The sequence below is a fragment of the Alligator mississippiensis genome, chromosome 11, assembly GCF_030867095.1.
Source record: "Alligator mississippiensis isolate rAllMis1 chromosome 11, rAllMis1, whole genome shotgun sequence".
Classification (NCBI taxonomy): Eukaryota; Metazoa; Chordata; order Crocodylia; family Alligatoridae; genus Alligator; species Alligator mississippiensis.
The window spans coordinates 73,416,077-73,429,718 of record NC_081834.1 but is presented as its reverse complement, the minus strand read 5'-3'; the positions used below and the strand labels follow the sequence as shown (position 1 = coordinate 73,429,718).

Genomic DNA, 13,642 nt, shown 5'->3' with positions numbered 1-13,642 from the left:
CTTGGGCTTGCTTTCAGTTCATTGGCATTGTTTCTAGCCCAGGGTAAGTATCTCAAGCCGATCTGGTACACACACATTGGCAGTCTGTTACAATTATATGTTGAACTTTGTATTTTTTGCCTGACAAAAAGAACTTAGAGGAGTTTTAAAAAATGCCATTTTCAGTCTGTTTACATTTCAACATTGTGCTTTTAATTAAATTCACTTTATGCAGATGCTAGATTTTTATATTTTACAGCCCCCACCTAGTGCCTTTAACAGCATTTTTATTATTCATCTATAAGCATCCCCCCTCCACACCAAGCCCCCTGAAATGAATAAAGGGATTAAAAAGAGCCTATAATTTGCACAAGAAGAAGATGGTGGTTTGGGCATGCAGCTTGCTAAATATGCAAGGATGAAGTGTTGTATTTGGCCAGTTATAGTAATTGCAGGAAAATCCATGGTATAAATGTTTAATAATCTCGGAAGGAAAATGAAGTGCGGGAGGGAGGAAGCAATACTATGTTTTTAATTTTCTTTTCTGAAAGAGGAACGTGCATAAGCAATGGCAGGATCACTTGTTCATTCCTGTAATGTGTGATCCATTCTCTCCAGTGGAGGGCACTCGGTGCATCACAAACACCCACACGCTCCGGAGCAACCTCATTCTCTGGAAAGCCTGCCCAATTTGACAAGAGCTGCCTCTCACCACAGCTACAAAACACTTTCAACCTGACCAGCTAAATGGATAAATCTGTCCAGCATAGCTCTTAAACAGCACAGGACACCTGCTTGCTTCAAGAGTTGAAGGATGGATTGCTGCGCCTGAGAACAGCAAAGGGCAGCAGAATAAGGGGTGTTAGGTATGGGAAGATTTTATTTTTATTCCTCCCAGAGAAGTTGGTTTACCTGCTGTGCTATAGCTCTTAAATGCAGGTTGCCAATTAATGGTGATGGTTCTCTGATGACTTGCACAATGGCTCTCAGAGCTTAGTATCTCCCCCACCCCACCCCTGCCTCTGCTGTACCCTCCCCATCCCTGGTCCTGTCTTCCCCACCCCCCTCTACTCCCTTCCCCTGACCCTTCTTTTCCTCATCCACCAAATTCTTTGTTGTCCCCTCTAGGAAACTTTGTGTGGGTTACTGGCATGCCGGTCGGATGGTGGTGATGTGAGTGGCAGCTGTGCTGTGGCATGAAGGTTGTGATGGTTTAAAGAAAGGAGCCCCGTGTAAAAAAAAGAAGAAAAAAAAAATAGTAAGAGAAAGAGAGAGGGAGAAGAAAACAGCTGGAGGAAGAAAAAAGGGAATACATTTGTGGATGACAAAAGGATGGGTAAGTGAAATTTTGTTGCTGCCTCCTTAGCACAGCTGCAGGTGTACAGTATATTTTTTCAGCTGGATTATTAGCTGATGGAGAGCGGGGACCAGTCTGAACAGCAGCAGTGCAGTCCTTTGCCAGGTGTTCTTGCTATTATATTTTTCGATTGTGTATCCCCCCCTCTGCACAAGCACACACACCTTCCCCCCACCCCCCTGCCACAGTTGTTTTATATGTAATTAATCTGTAAATGCATGCATGGAGCTGACAACCACAGCAAGTCCATTCATGATCCAACTTGCCCATACACCTCTAAATAGGTGTCTGTATCCATCTGAGGTGCGCACATACGAGATTTCCTTTGGGATTGTGTGCACATTAGATAAACCTGTATTGAGATTATGCAGGTGGTCAGGAAGGATTGTGAACAGTTTGCAGCATGTGGGAAGTAGGCAAGAGGGGGGTGATTTTGTGGGTTTTGGAAAGGCTGACTTGGTTTGTCAATAAATATCCCTAGTATAGCTAGTGGATCTCCAGCAGTCATTTGTCTTATTTTTTCAAGTGTGACAGTTTTAATTTCCATCTCCCTCAACTCTGCAGCAGCTGGAACATATTTCTCGCTGGCTGCTGCTGGCACACAGGCAAGAGGGGAAGATCAGGATTTAAATTAGAGACCTAACCATTGAAGTGAAAGAGAGAGACACATAAGGGCTTTTTAGATTAAGAATGATTTCACTTACTGCCTCTTGGTTTAACATTGGAATTAATAACTGCAGCACAGGGTGTGTGCATGTGTTTGACAAATAATAAAATGACTATTTACAGAGAAGATAACAGGCCTTTAATCAATTCTTCTGATGGAAGAATGCAGCCAAGTGATGGGTGGGACTACAACTCTGGACTGAGCCAGGGGGGCTCAAAATTATGATTTGCTCTGAGAAAGTGTGTGTGTGTGCAGGGTGAAATTTCTGAGACTTGCCACAATTATTCAGAGACTGCACAATCTGACTGCTCAGCAGCAGTGAGGAACAGCAAGGGGGTCCAGATGAAAATATGACTCTTTAAATGTAACGCTTTTTGCTGATCTTAATGGAACTGTGAAGACGCTGAAGGGCTTCCTTGGAGTGTGCAAGTTCAGTCGGGGCGTTTGCACTCTTGAGAAAAGGCTCTGCATCAGGCTGTGCACACAGGATGCGTGCACAAGATATGACTGCTGGAAATCTAGGGCAGGAAGCCCAGGAAATAAAAGGGGAAAGCAGCTGGGGAGAGGGGAGCTGAAGGTCTGTGGAGAAGGCCTGCTACTGCGGGCAGAGGAGCCACCAGCTACTGAGTACCCAGGATTGCCTTTACTGAAGGAGCAGGGGTTGTGCAAATGGGTTCCCCTCCCCACTTTAAGATCCCCGAGCGCAGGGAGTCCCTGGAGAGAAGGAGGGACAGGGGTTGCTAGAGGAAGTTTTCTGGGAGAGCTGCAGAAAGCAGCTGTGCGGGAGCTCCAGCAGAGAGCTCAATAACCTACAGCTGAGAGAGGTGATCCAGGTGTCAACCACAGGAGAGCTGCCTTGGGAAGTGTCTGGGGATCTGTGTGAGTGATTGCAAGTGCCCAGGAAAGACTGGACAAGGGAATAATCTCTGGCCTCTGGAGCAGCCACCCTCCTGACAAGCCCCCCATCTTCTGTCCAGGTGACGGCATCGCCGCCCCTCTTGTGAGGCAGAGCGAGCACTGCTCCCCGGGGCTCCACTGCAACCACTGCACAGTGGGCTACTTTGCTGCAAGCAGAGGGATTTTGTGACTAAGCATATATACATACCTGTTATAAGTTGTCTGAGTGGTAAGGTTGATAACATAATCGCTTTTGTTAGATGATGAGTATTTGCTTTATCTGCTGGTATAGATCATTATTGAGCTTATTGAAAACAGCTCTATAGTGAGCTATCATTACTAGCTCAATAGCTCACACAAGTTAATAGCTCAATAGCTTGCACAAGTAATATAGCTACAATGTCTCAATAATGAACATTAGTTTGTTATTTATGGGATGTCGAATCTGTCAGTCTCTCAGTTATTATTTGTCAATCTCTGAGTTGTTATTGTAAACAATACATTATTGTAAATAGTTACTTAGTGTGTGGTCTGGTGCGGGGAGCACCACAGGAGAGCACTCCAGTGAGTGGTGCTCCCAGCCTGTAGACAGAGTGGGAGTAGACCGAGACCTATTGGCACCCCAGGATCCCAAAAACTTGGACATGGCTGCAGGTAGTGCTGCCACCAGGGTCACACAACATTGGTATAAAAGTATGTGTGCATACATATACACACATACTCATACTTCTATATAGGTGTATGTGTGTGTACATGTGTATATACACAGACATACATGTAGGTATGCACATGCAGTACATCAAAATAACACACATACAAAATAATAGATATTCAAATATCAGTAGATGTGTTTACATCCATGTAATGCACATATAATGCGACCTTCAAAACTAAATTGTGAGCTGTGTATATTAATGAAGGCATCCTCATGATATCGGGGTCCCCTACATCTGATACACAATATAGATAATACACATGTATGCTTTATGATAGTGTTTGTGTACGTGTGTTTACAGTGCATTCTTTTGTTTTTCCACATGAAAAAAGATCCCTCAATGCTGGTTAGAAAGAGTAGATGAAAACCTTACATTTTGCAATAAAGGCATGTTTCAAATGCAGGTCAAACTTTATTATATGTCAGCTGATCACTGTAGCTCCTTTTTATACTCATTTTTTTTTGGGGGGGGGCAGGCTGGCAAAGATTTACAAGCAGCTGGGTTTATTAAGAAATATTTTACTTCTTGTTGAACTACCAAAGCAGGGGCTGAGTTTCCAATTGAACCCTGCAGTGAGTTCAGAACAGTGACTTGACAGATACGTTTATTGTTAAAACCTCAGCATCCAGTGATAAGGATATATCTGCTACGTGGTGTGCGTATGTACATGAGATCAAGGGAAGAGCAGACAGGCTCTCAGCCCATCTTTGGGATCATAAATCACACACAAGTAATTGAATAACCACAGTGGTGGTGGTGGCGTGGGTGCGGTGGGACAGGGAGGCAGGCTAGGAAGTGAAATGATAACAGGCATTTACATAGCAAACAATGCAGGAAGGGACAAACAGGTTGTCTCCAAATCCACTGGACCTCCAATGCCCCAGTAGAAACCCCTTGACATAAGTAATCTCCTTGTGATTTATTTTAATAGTTTTACAATGCACATTTGTCTTCTTTTTAATATTGCAGTTTTCCGTTTAATGAAGCAGCTGAGATGCATGAGTGTGGTGTTAGTGCTACTTCCTACGGTGCTGTCTGGTATGCTCACTGCGGCTCAGCGCACTTGCCCCAAGAACTGCAGATGTGATGGTGTACTGTGAATCTCACTCATTCAGAGATATCCCTCAGAATATTTCTGGAGGATCTCAAGGCTTATCGCTGTGCTACAACAGCATCCAGAAGCTTAAATCAAATCAGTTTTGGGGCCTGAATCAGCTCATCTGGCTTTATCTTGACCATAATTACATCAGGTCCGTGGCTGAAGATGCGTTTCAGGGGATCCAAAGGCTGAAGGAACTAATTCTAAACTCCAACAAAATTACTCATCTGCACAACAAAGCATTTCACCTGGTCCCCAATCTCTGCAACCTGGACCTTTCTTACAACAAGCTGCAGGTGTTACAGTCGGAGCAGTTTAAGGGCCTTCGCAAGCTCTTGTTCTTGCACTTGAGGTCCAACTCGCTGAAAATGGGACTAGTCCAAGTTTTTCAAGATTGCCGGAACCTTGATTTTCTGGATTTGGGCTACAACCGTGTGCGGAGTCTGTCCCGCAATGCTTTTGCTGGCCTCCTGCAGTTAACAGAGCTCCATCTAGAGCACAACTAGTTTTCTAAAATCAGCTTGGTCCACTTTCCACGCCTCTTCAACCTTCGATCCATTTATTTGCAGTGGAATAGGATCCGGTCTGCTAGCCCAGGGTTATGTGGACTTGTAGCTCCTTGGACAACTTGGATTTATCGGGGAATGACAAGACGTGAATAGAACCCGGGACGTTCCACCGCCTGCCCAACCTGCACAAGCTGAACCTGGAAGCAGACAAACTCACCAGCATCTCTCAGGAGACCATCAGTTCATGGCTTTCACTAATACAAATCTCTCTGTCCGGAAATCTGTGTGAATGTACTCTGAAAGATCATACCAGGCACCTAAAATGCCCCAGAGGCCACTTTTTATTCCCAAACCTACCCTTTCTAAACTGGAAGGTAATCAGCCAACCTCCATTATGCCAAGTCCTTCTCCGGACCTGCCGGCACCTGGAGTGGAACCGGAGTACGAGCGTGTTTCCTTTCACAAAATCATTGCTGGGAGCATGGCCCTCTTTCTTTCAGTGGCTATGATTTTGCTGGTTATCTCCGTGTCATGGAGGTGCCACCCAGCCAGCGTGAAACAACTCCAGCAGCACTCTCTTATGAAGAGGTGCAGAAAAAATGCCAGAGAGTCTGAAAGGCAAATGAACTCCCCTTTACAGGAGTATTATGTGGACTACAAGCCAACCATGGGTGTATCCATTAATGGATCTGGACCCTGCAAGTACACTATCTCTGGCTCCAGGGAATGTGAGGTATGAACCCCAATCCTCCTAAAACCGTTTCAGCAGCTGGGAAGGAGAGGTAAATGTTTGAACCTTTTGCGGCATTTTTAATCACTAGAAAGATTAATGAGCCTTTTTGCTTTTGGGTGTGCTCAGTGTGAAAGGTTATTTAATTAAATGACAACAGTCGGAGAAGTGCCAGTGGTTATTTTCAACAGTGCAGACTTGAAAGAGGTTCATCCAAGGATGAGATTAAGATGGTATGTTAAACCATGTTAAACGCATGTTTAACGTATGTTAAGCCATGTTAAACGCATCTAGAGCCTGAATTTCCTCTTGCCGGGACCCATTTTACACCAGTTGCTTTATGAGCAGCGCCAGATTATGACACGCTGAGGCCCTAAACTATGTCCATTTTAAGAGGCCGCATACGATGAAAATAATCCAGTGTATATATACTTTTGTCACATAAGGATGAAAATGTCCATATTAAGAGTCATTTTCCCATATCTCCTTTATCTACCAACTGCCTATTATAAAACTCAACATTGAGCCAGTTTTCTTTTTCTTATTTAGAGACCCTTCATATTGTGAGGCCCTAAAGTGTAGCTTAAGTAATTTAAGCCTAAATCAGGGACGGTTTACGGGAGTCACTAACAATGTGCACTGGTGTAACTGGGAGGGGATTAAGGCACCTGCTGGTCTAGGGAACACAGAGTAGAATGCTTGGGGCGGAAATCTGTATAGTAGGGTCAGTATTACACCTGGTGGCTTCTCCAACCTATGTGGCAGGGGTTTAAAAAAGATGATGCCGTTTCTCTTTTCCATATTCAGTCTGCAGTTCAGGGATATAATTAAGCACAATGAGACTTGAGCACTGGCTTAACTCACTTGAGTGCTCTGCTGAATCAGGACAGATGGGAGCTCTTGTTTATGGACTTGCCTGAACTTGGGTCCTAAAGTAGGGCAAAAGTCAAAAATAACATTTGCAAATGCCTGGTTTGGTGTGTTTTGCTGTAAAGTTTCAACTGAGAGACCAAGAGACGGCAGAAGGGGATGTAGCTCAGAGTTGCACCCTCTTACATGAGATGTCGTTTTGGCTCTGTAAGTGTAAGTAAAAAAAAAACTGGCAGTCATTGGGGAATGTGTGTGTGTGTGTGTGTGTGTGAGGAGCATATACGCATGTGTATATGTTGAGCTGTAATTTTGTAATAATTAGGACATTAATAAATAAGAAAGGGTTGTACTTTAGATCCCCATGGCCCATTTATACATGGTAAGATGGATTTGTGTTATGCCATTTCAACAAAGACTTTTTTGGACAACTGACTTTCTGCTTATGTGACATTGTGCATGTGCTGCTGTGGTGTTAAAGCCAGGTTAGACTTGGCTTTTCTTATCACTGTAAGCATCCTAATGGGAAACATGAATGGCCTGTTGTGGCTCCTTCCCAACCTGGGAATTCTCAATGACTTCTGCAGGATGGGTTTAAACCAGGTTAGGGCTTGGACAGTGTCTTTGATGTTCAGATATGCTAAAATGTAAGGTCAAGATTGGTTAAGTGTAACAACTGATTTTGAGTGACCAACTGGAGATTCTTTCCCAGGACCTGATCTTTTGAGCACTTTTCTGAAGATCCAGACCCTTTAAGATATATGAATTTGGGCACCCAAAAGCACCAGTCACTTTTGCAACATGTTTGCTCTAATGAGCCTGATTATAAGTAGAAGTCTTGCTTTGCGTTTAACTTGCTTAAAGCAATATCCCTGCTGAAATCAAGGGACCTTGCATATCCTCGCCATTGCCACCAGAAGCAGTGTGAATTATGGTATGGTATCACTGTCAGCAGTGGTACAGAAAAAAAACAACTCAGTGGGATTACTCTGGGTTTGTCTTGGTATCAGTGTGACCCCCAAGACCTCCTTCTCTTGTCACTCCTGGGTTTGGTTTGGTTTTTAAATCCAGTGTAGCTCCATTAGCTTCAGTGAGATTCCCTTTGATTTACGTCAGCACAACTCATAGGAGAATTGCATCTCTAAAGAATGAGTCAAAATCCAGTATCTGAGTGGCATGACCACTAAGAGACACAGGAGATGCTATATGTCTGAAGTTATTTAAGGTTTGAAAATATCTCTAATTGGTGTGTGATCATGGCAATTGAATAAAAAAGGTGTGTGTTTTACCACGGGGTAGTAAACAAGGGGGTTTATATTGCATACTTTCTCCAGGCCTATAGTAATCTTAATTTGAGATTTACAATAATGAGACTTCAGGCCATGGTGATGCTGCAGTAAAGGTCATCTGCTGGGAAGACAAAGTCTGAGCATCTGTTTATGACCAATTGCCTTGCAAAGAAAGATCATTCAAGTAAGGTTTTAAGACCATTTGTAAAAGTGCAAGATGGCCTTTAACAGTAAATGTTCTAGTCTTTCTTGTGGATTTAGAAAGCAGGGGTAGCTGAAGATTAGTGTGCTCACAAATGATACAAGTTCAGATGCAAGTAGCAAAGAGCACAATAAAGGAAATGTAATATAAAGGTATTTAATCAGAAATTGGCATCTAAATGGATTCTGATGCAATCTTAAGAAGGACAATGCAATCCATAGTATTAGCTAAATTACTAGTTGCAAGTCAGCACAGTTCCATGACCTGCATTAGCATGTCTGTGTACCTGAGCTTAGATCTGGCCCTGTAAGTCCTACAAATTACATGTGCCACCTCCATCCTTGGAAAGGTCTTTGAAAAGATTATGAAGGATCATATTTGTGGGAGACCAGTGGGAAAAGCAATGGAGCAGGAAAAGCAGCATGGATTTGTAGCAGGTAGTTGATGCCTGACCAATATGGTTTCGTTTTATGACAGGGTCACAAAATGCTTAGACATAGGATTAGAGGTGGATGTCATTTTCTTGGATTTAGCAAGGCCTTTGATATGATGTCTCATCCCATTCTCATAAATAAATGAAGAGGCTGTGACATAGATGTTTACATGGTCCAGTGGGTGGCAAATTGGCTTAGTGGTCGCACCCAGAGAGTGGTAGTAGATGGGTCGCTATCGACGTAGAAGGATGTGGGCAGTGGAATCCAGCAGGGTGCGGTCCTTGGACCTGTACATTTCAATGTCTTCATCAGTGGCTTGGATGTGGGTGTGAAGTGTACTCTGTCCAAGTTTGCGTACAATACTAAATTGTGGGGTGAAGTGCACACTCCGGAGGGTAGGGAACGATTGCAGGCAGACCTGGACAGGTTGGATAAGCGGGCACTACACAATAGGATGCAGTACAACAAGGACCAATGCAGAGTGCTGCACCTAGGGTGCAAAAATATCCAGCACATGTACTGGTTGCGAAGTGACCCTCTCAACAGCACAGAAGTAGAAAGGGATCTTGGAGTCACAGTGGACTCCAAAATGAACATGAGTCATCAGTGTGATGAAATCACCAGCAAAGCTAACCGCACTTTATCATACACCAGCAGATGCATGGCAAATAGATCCAAGGAGGTGATACTTCCCCTCTATGTGGCATTGGTCAGACCCCAGTAGGAGCACTGCGTCCAGTTTTGGGCACCGCACTTCAAGAAGGATGTTGGTAGACTCGAGAGGGTCCAGAGGAGGCCGCTCATATGGTTAGGGGCTTACAGGCCAAGCCCTATGAGGAGAGACTCATGAGGTATCTGGACCTCTTCAGCCTCTGCAAGAGAAGGCTAAGAGGTGATCTTGTGGCTGCCTACAAATTCATTAGGGGGGCAGCAAGGGATTGGAGATGCTCTGTTCCCCAGGGTGCCTCTTGGGGTAACAAGGAGCAATGGTCACAAACTGACAGAGCAGATTTAGGCTGGACATCAGGAAAAACGTCTTCACGGTAAGGGTCGCCAAAATTTGGAATGGGCTTCCAAGGGAGGTGGTGCTCTCCCCTACCTTGGGGGTTCTTAAGACAAGGCTGGATAGGCATCTGGCTGGGGGCATCTGGCCCCAGTGCTCTTTCCTGCCCAGGCAGGGAGTCGGACTCGATGGTCCTTTGAAGTCCTCTCCTGCCCCAGCGTTTAGGACTCTATGAATTTCATCGGTGCATTGGAGAAGTGCAAATGTATGGATCTGTCCTGTAGTCTTAACTTTGGACAAGCGCTTGGATAGGATTCACTGGATTAGACTCCTCAGGGGGATTCTCCTCTCTCCCACCGCTCTGAACCTAGAGTAACTTTGCCAACGTCAGTGCAGCTGTTCTAGGTTTGTACTAGGGGAAGAATCTTGTTTTTTTCTTTCAACAATTGAAGGGACCGACCGACTCCACATGGTCGCCACGGGTCGAACGTTTGCAGGCAAGTACGGTCAAGTTAATTTTATTTACTCAAACAGCCGCGTTCTCAGATCTCTCCATAAAACTCCCATCTCCCCGGTGTCTACCGACGGTATGAGCATGGCTGCCGGCTCGTGTTCTGTCACCTCTGCTTTTCATGCTGAGGATTATTTCCCCTATTTCCCTCTGTTTGCTAGCGTGTTGTCTGCCAGTTGATATTTGATTTGTAAATTGTTGGGGGAAGGACCTGCCTTTCCATGACTGCTTGTACAGCACCTAGTGCAGTGTGGCATTGATGTTTCCAGCCCCTACTGTAATGCAAGTATTAAATAATAAGCATTTGCTTCAGTGCATCTATTCATGTGAACAAAGTTAAGCCCGTGTATAAATATCTGCTGGATTGAGGCCACAGGTTGTCTGTGCACCTGCTGGAAAGTTGACCCTGTATTTCCATGATGATTTTGTATACCTTGGCTATTGATAGAGAAGACTAGAAAAGACATTAAAGCACCTGATCACTGAAGACTCATGTAACATTCATAAGCTCCTACTATCTTCAGCTTGGATTTAACATTTTTCATCCCTATAGCTACCAGGTTCAACTTGTAAAAGGACAGACATGCTCTGTACAGCACTTATCAATAGGAAAAGAATCTTCCTCGGTATCTTCAGCAAAAAAAAGTTTCATAACTGGGGAAAAGGGGAAGTGGAACATAACAGTATTAATAATTGATGTAGTCAGACAGACGTAGTCCGAGAGGACTCGTATTTGTGAGAGAGACGCGTAACTCAGGGCCGTCTTTCAGCAGTCCCGACTGGCTCATTCATTGTTCCCATGCTCAGCTTTCACACACAAGAAAGATTTAGAGGCAAAGTAAAGTCAGGGTCTCAAATATGTTTTTAAGGATAAGCTGAAGTGGCTCAAGTTTTTATTGATTCCACTTTGTCTTTTTGTAAATCATTGCCTGTCTTTAAAAATCCTTCCTATCTATTCTTTTTTCACAGGCAAAAGTGACCATCTCATGGTTTGAAAAATGTGTGGGCAGCAGGAAAGGAAGGATTATTTAACTCACCTTTCCATTTATAACCAGTGGAAGGTTCCTGAAAGTTTTATCAATGGAAATTAGAGATAGTTGATGATTCCTAAGGGCTGTGTAGGATGCCCCTGTTGTTTTCACAGTGTGGATTTTGTGGTTAAAAAGGCCTGGCTACATTTTATACCTAACCCCCCATTTTCTTCTGTCAATCAAGAATTAAAGCAGTGCATCTTAGATTCCAGCTCAGGACGGCACTCTATCATGTAAGCAGCCCCAAATACTTCAGGGACTCCTGTCACCTGCTTAAAGCAGTGTGTGCATTTAGAGAGCTTCCCTGAACCAGGGCATAACCTTGCAAATAAGAGAGCAACAGAAGCAAGTTATATGACTGCATTTACAAACTGGACTTTCAGAATGACTCTCTCAAATGCAGGTACAGAGTCAGATTCATCCTTGTTTTAAATGGGTGTAAATCCATTGGCACCCTGTGGTGTCAAATCACAGCACCTGGCTCATCATATTCTGTTTAGTCTACTGGCAAGCCTTGCTAAATAATGCCATGCTTATGATTTTGGCTCTTGCTCTTCTGTTAACCAACTGCAGCTGCTTTATTTAGGTATTTGCCTTGTGTACGTGCCGGTATGCAACCTGCGTTTGTCTCACTTATTTGCATGAGTGCTCAGACTGTACTCAAAAGGCAATTGTTTTTTATCAACCAAAGTATACTATCACGCATGTATACTGATCTGCACCATGCCACTGTGTGTTGGGCTGGGGTCCTGCTACAAAGATGCTTGCTTCCTTCAAGTGGAAGTTTGCTGCCTTACTGCTTTTCAGGATCAAAGCTATAAAATAACAAGAATAACAACACCTCCAACAAACTAAAAAGTGATCTTTTTTCCCTGTAAATTGAGAAGCTGAAGCAAAATCATTGAAGATATCATTGACATGAACCTTGAGTTGCCACTTTTACAGGTTCACTTTTTAATCTAACCACTTTTCAACATTTGGCGAATGAGGCTGCTTGTTCGGACAGGACAGCGTCCCATGGCTGATGTTCCCAAGTTTTTCATTGGGATCAAAAATGAGGAAGTCATTGCTTCCATTCACATATGCTAAATCAGTCTCATTATATTATGCTCATCCACCTTCTCCTCTCATCAGTAGGAGGAGATAAAGCACTGAAGGACTGTCATGTCAAAAAACCTGTTGAGAAACTATAGACCTGTTCCCTGTAACACTATTTTGAAAAGGAAGTGTTGGTCAAGTGTCATTTATTAGTTAATTATTGAGCCCCGACAACATGCATTGTTTTGTATAAGGCTCACGTTAGGACACTCTCTGGCCCAAAGATCTTGGAGTCGAATGTCCTAATTCCTCATGTGCCCTTGACTTCAGTGGAGCCACTGATGTGTACATGGTGAGGACTTGTCTTTACAGGATCCTGGAGCACAGAGAAAATGGGAAACAGAGAAGAGGAAATAACTTGGAGAGTTTAAAAACAAATGATCCTATTAATTCTGTTATGAATTTCCTTCCCTTAGCAAAGATGGCTGAGCAGAGAATAGTGGCTTGGTGAAATGGGACTGGAGAAGAGTGGCAAAGAAATGGGGGTGCTTGGAGGGAATGGGGTAAAGGAGGTGACCCTGCAGGCACAGTGCACTGGCAACTTTATTCCAGATGGGGCTGAAGATCATCTGATTTGCTAGATAATTAACATCTGCTGAAATTGTGAGAATAAGCATGATGCATTTCAGTGTCTTGTTCCTCTTTTACACTGTTGAATCTCCCTGGCTTTCCTCTCCCCCAGTTCTGTGTAGGCTTCCCTTTTCTCCTTTGAATGCATCGAAGTCAAGGGTAAAAAGGATGCAGCTTCACTTGCAGCTCTGTATCTGCATACAGGAACCAACTAAGGAGAAAAGGAACACAGCTGCTCATCAGTAAAACATTTCTGAAGAAAACATTTTGATGAATGAGAGCCGGTTTGTGTGTATGCTTTTAGGCACCATGTTAGGTAGATGACCTGAAGGTTAGACCAATGAGAGGTTTGCTTGACAAAGGACAGAGTAAATCTTGGAGGGTCCTTAATATTTGTTGCAGGTGTAGGTGTTGTCACTAAAGAGGCTATAGAAGTAGCTGTAGTAAAATGTATGCAAAGGCTGAGAGTGCCTAGCTCTCTTAGGAAAGGTCAGACTTTTAGCTTAGCTCCCATTTAAATATTGGCTCATGGCAGAATTGCATGTTGGGTATGGAAAATCCAGCTGCAGTTTGCTGAGCCATTTGGAAAATCTCACTGCACCTTTAGTTAGGTGCCTAAATGGCACCTGAGCTCTTCTGCAAATCCAGCCAAAATTCCTGGATGCTCCTGAGACCTTGTAAAT

The 13,642-nt window shown here is 43.7% G+C and overlaps 1 pseudogene; it reads left to right on the top strand.

Moving 5' to 3' along the window:
• The first annotated feature begins 600 nt into the window (after positions 1 to 600).
• Positions 601 to 13,642, top strand: part of LOC132244245 (leucine-rich repeat transmembrane neuronal protein 4-like) — a 57,641-nt pseudogene continuing 44,599 nt past the window's right edge.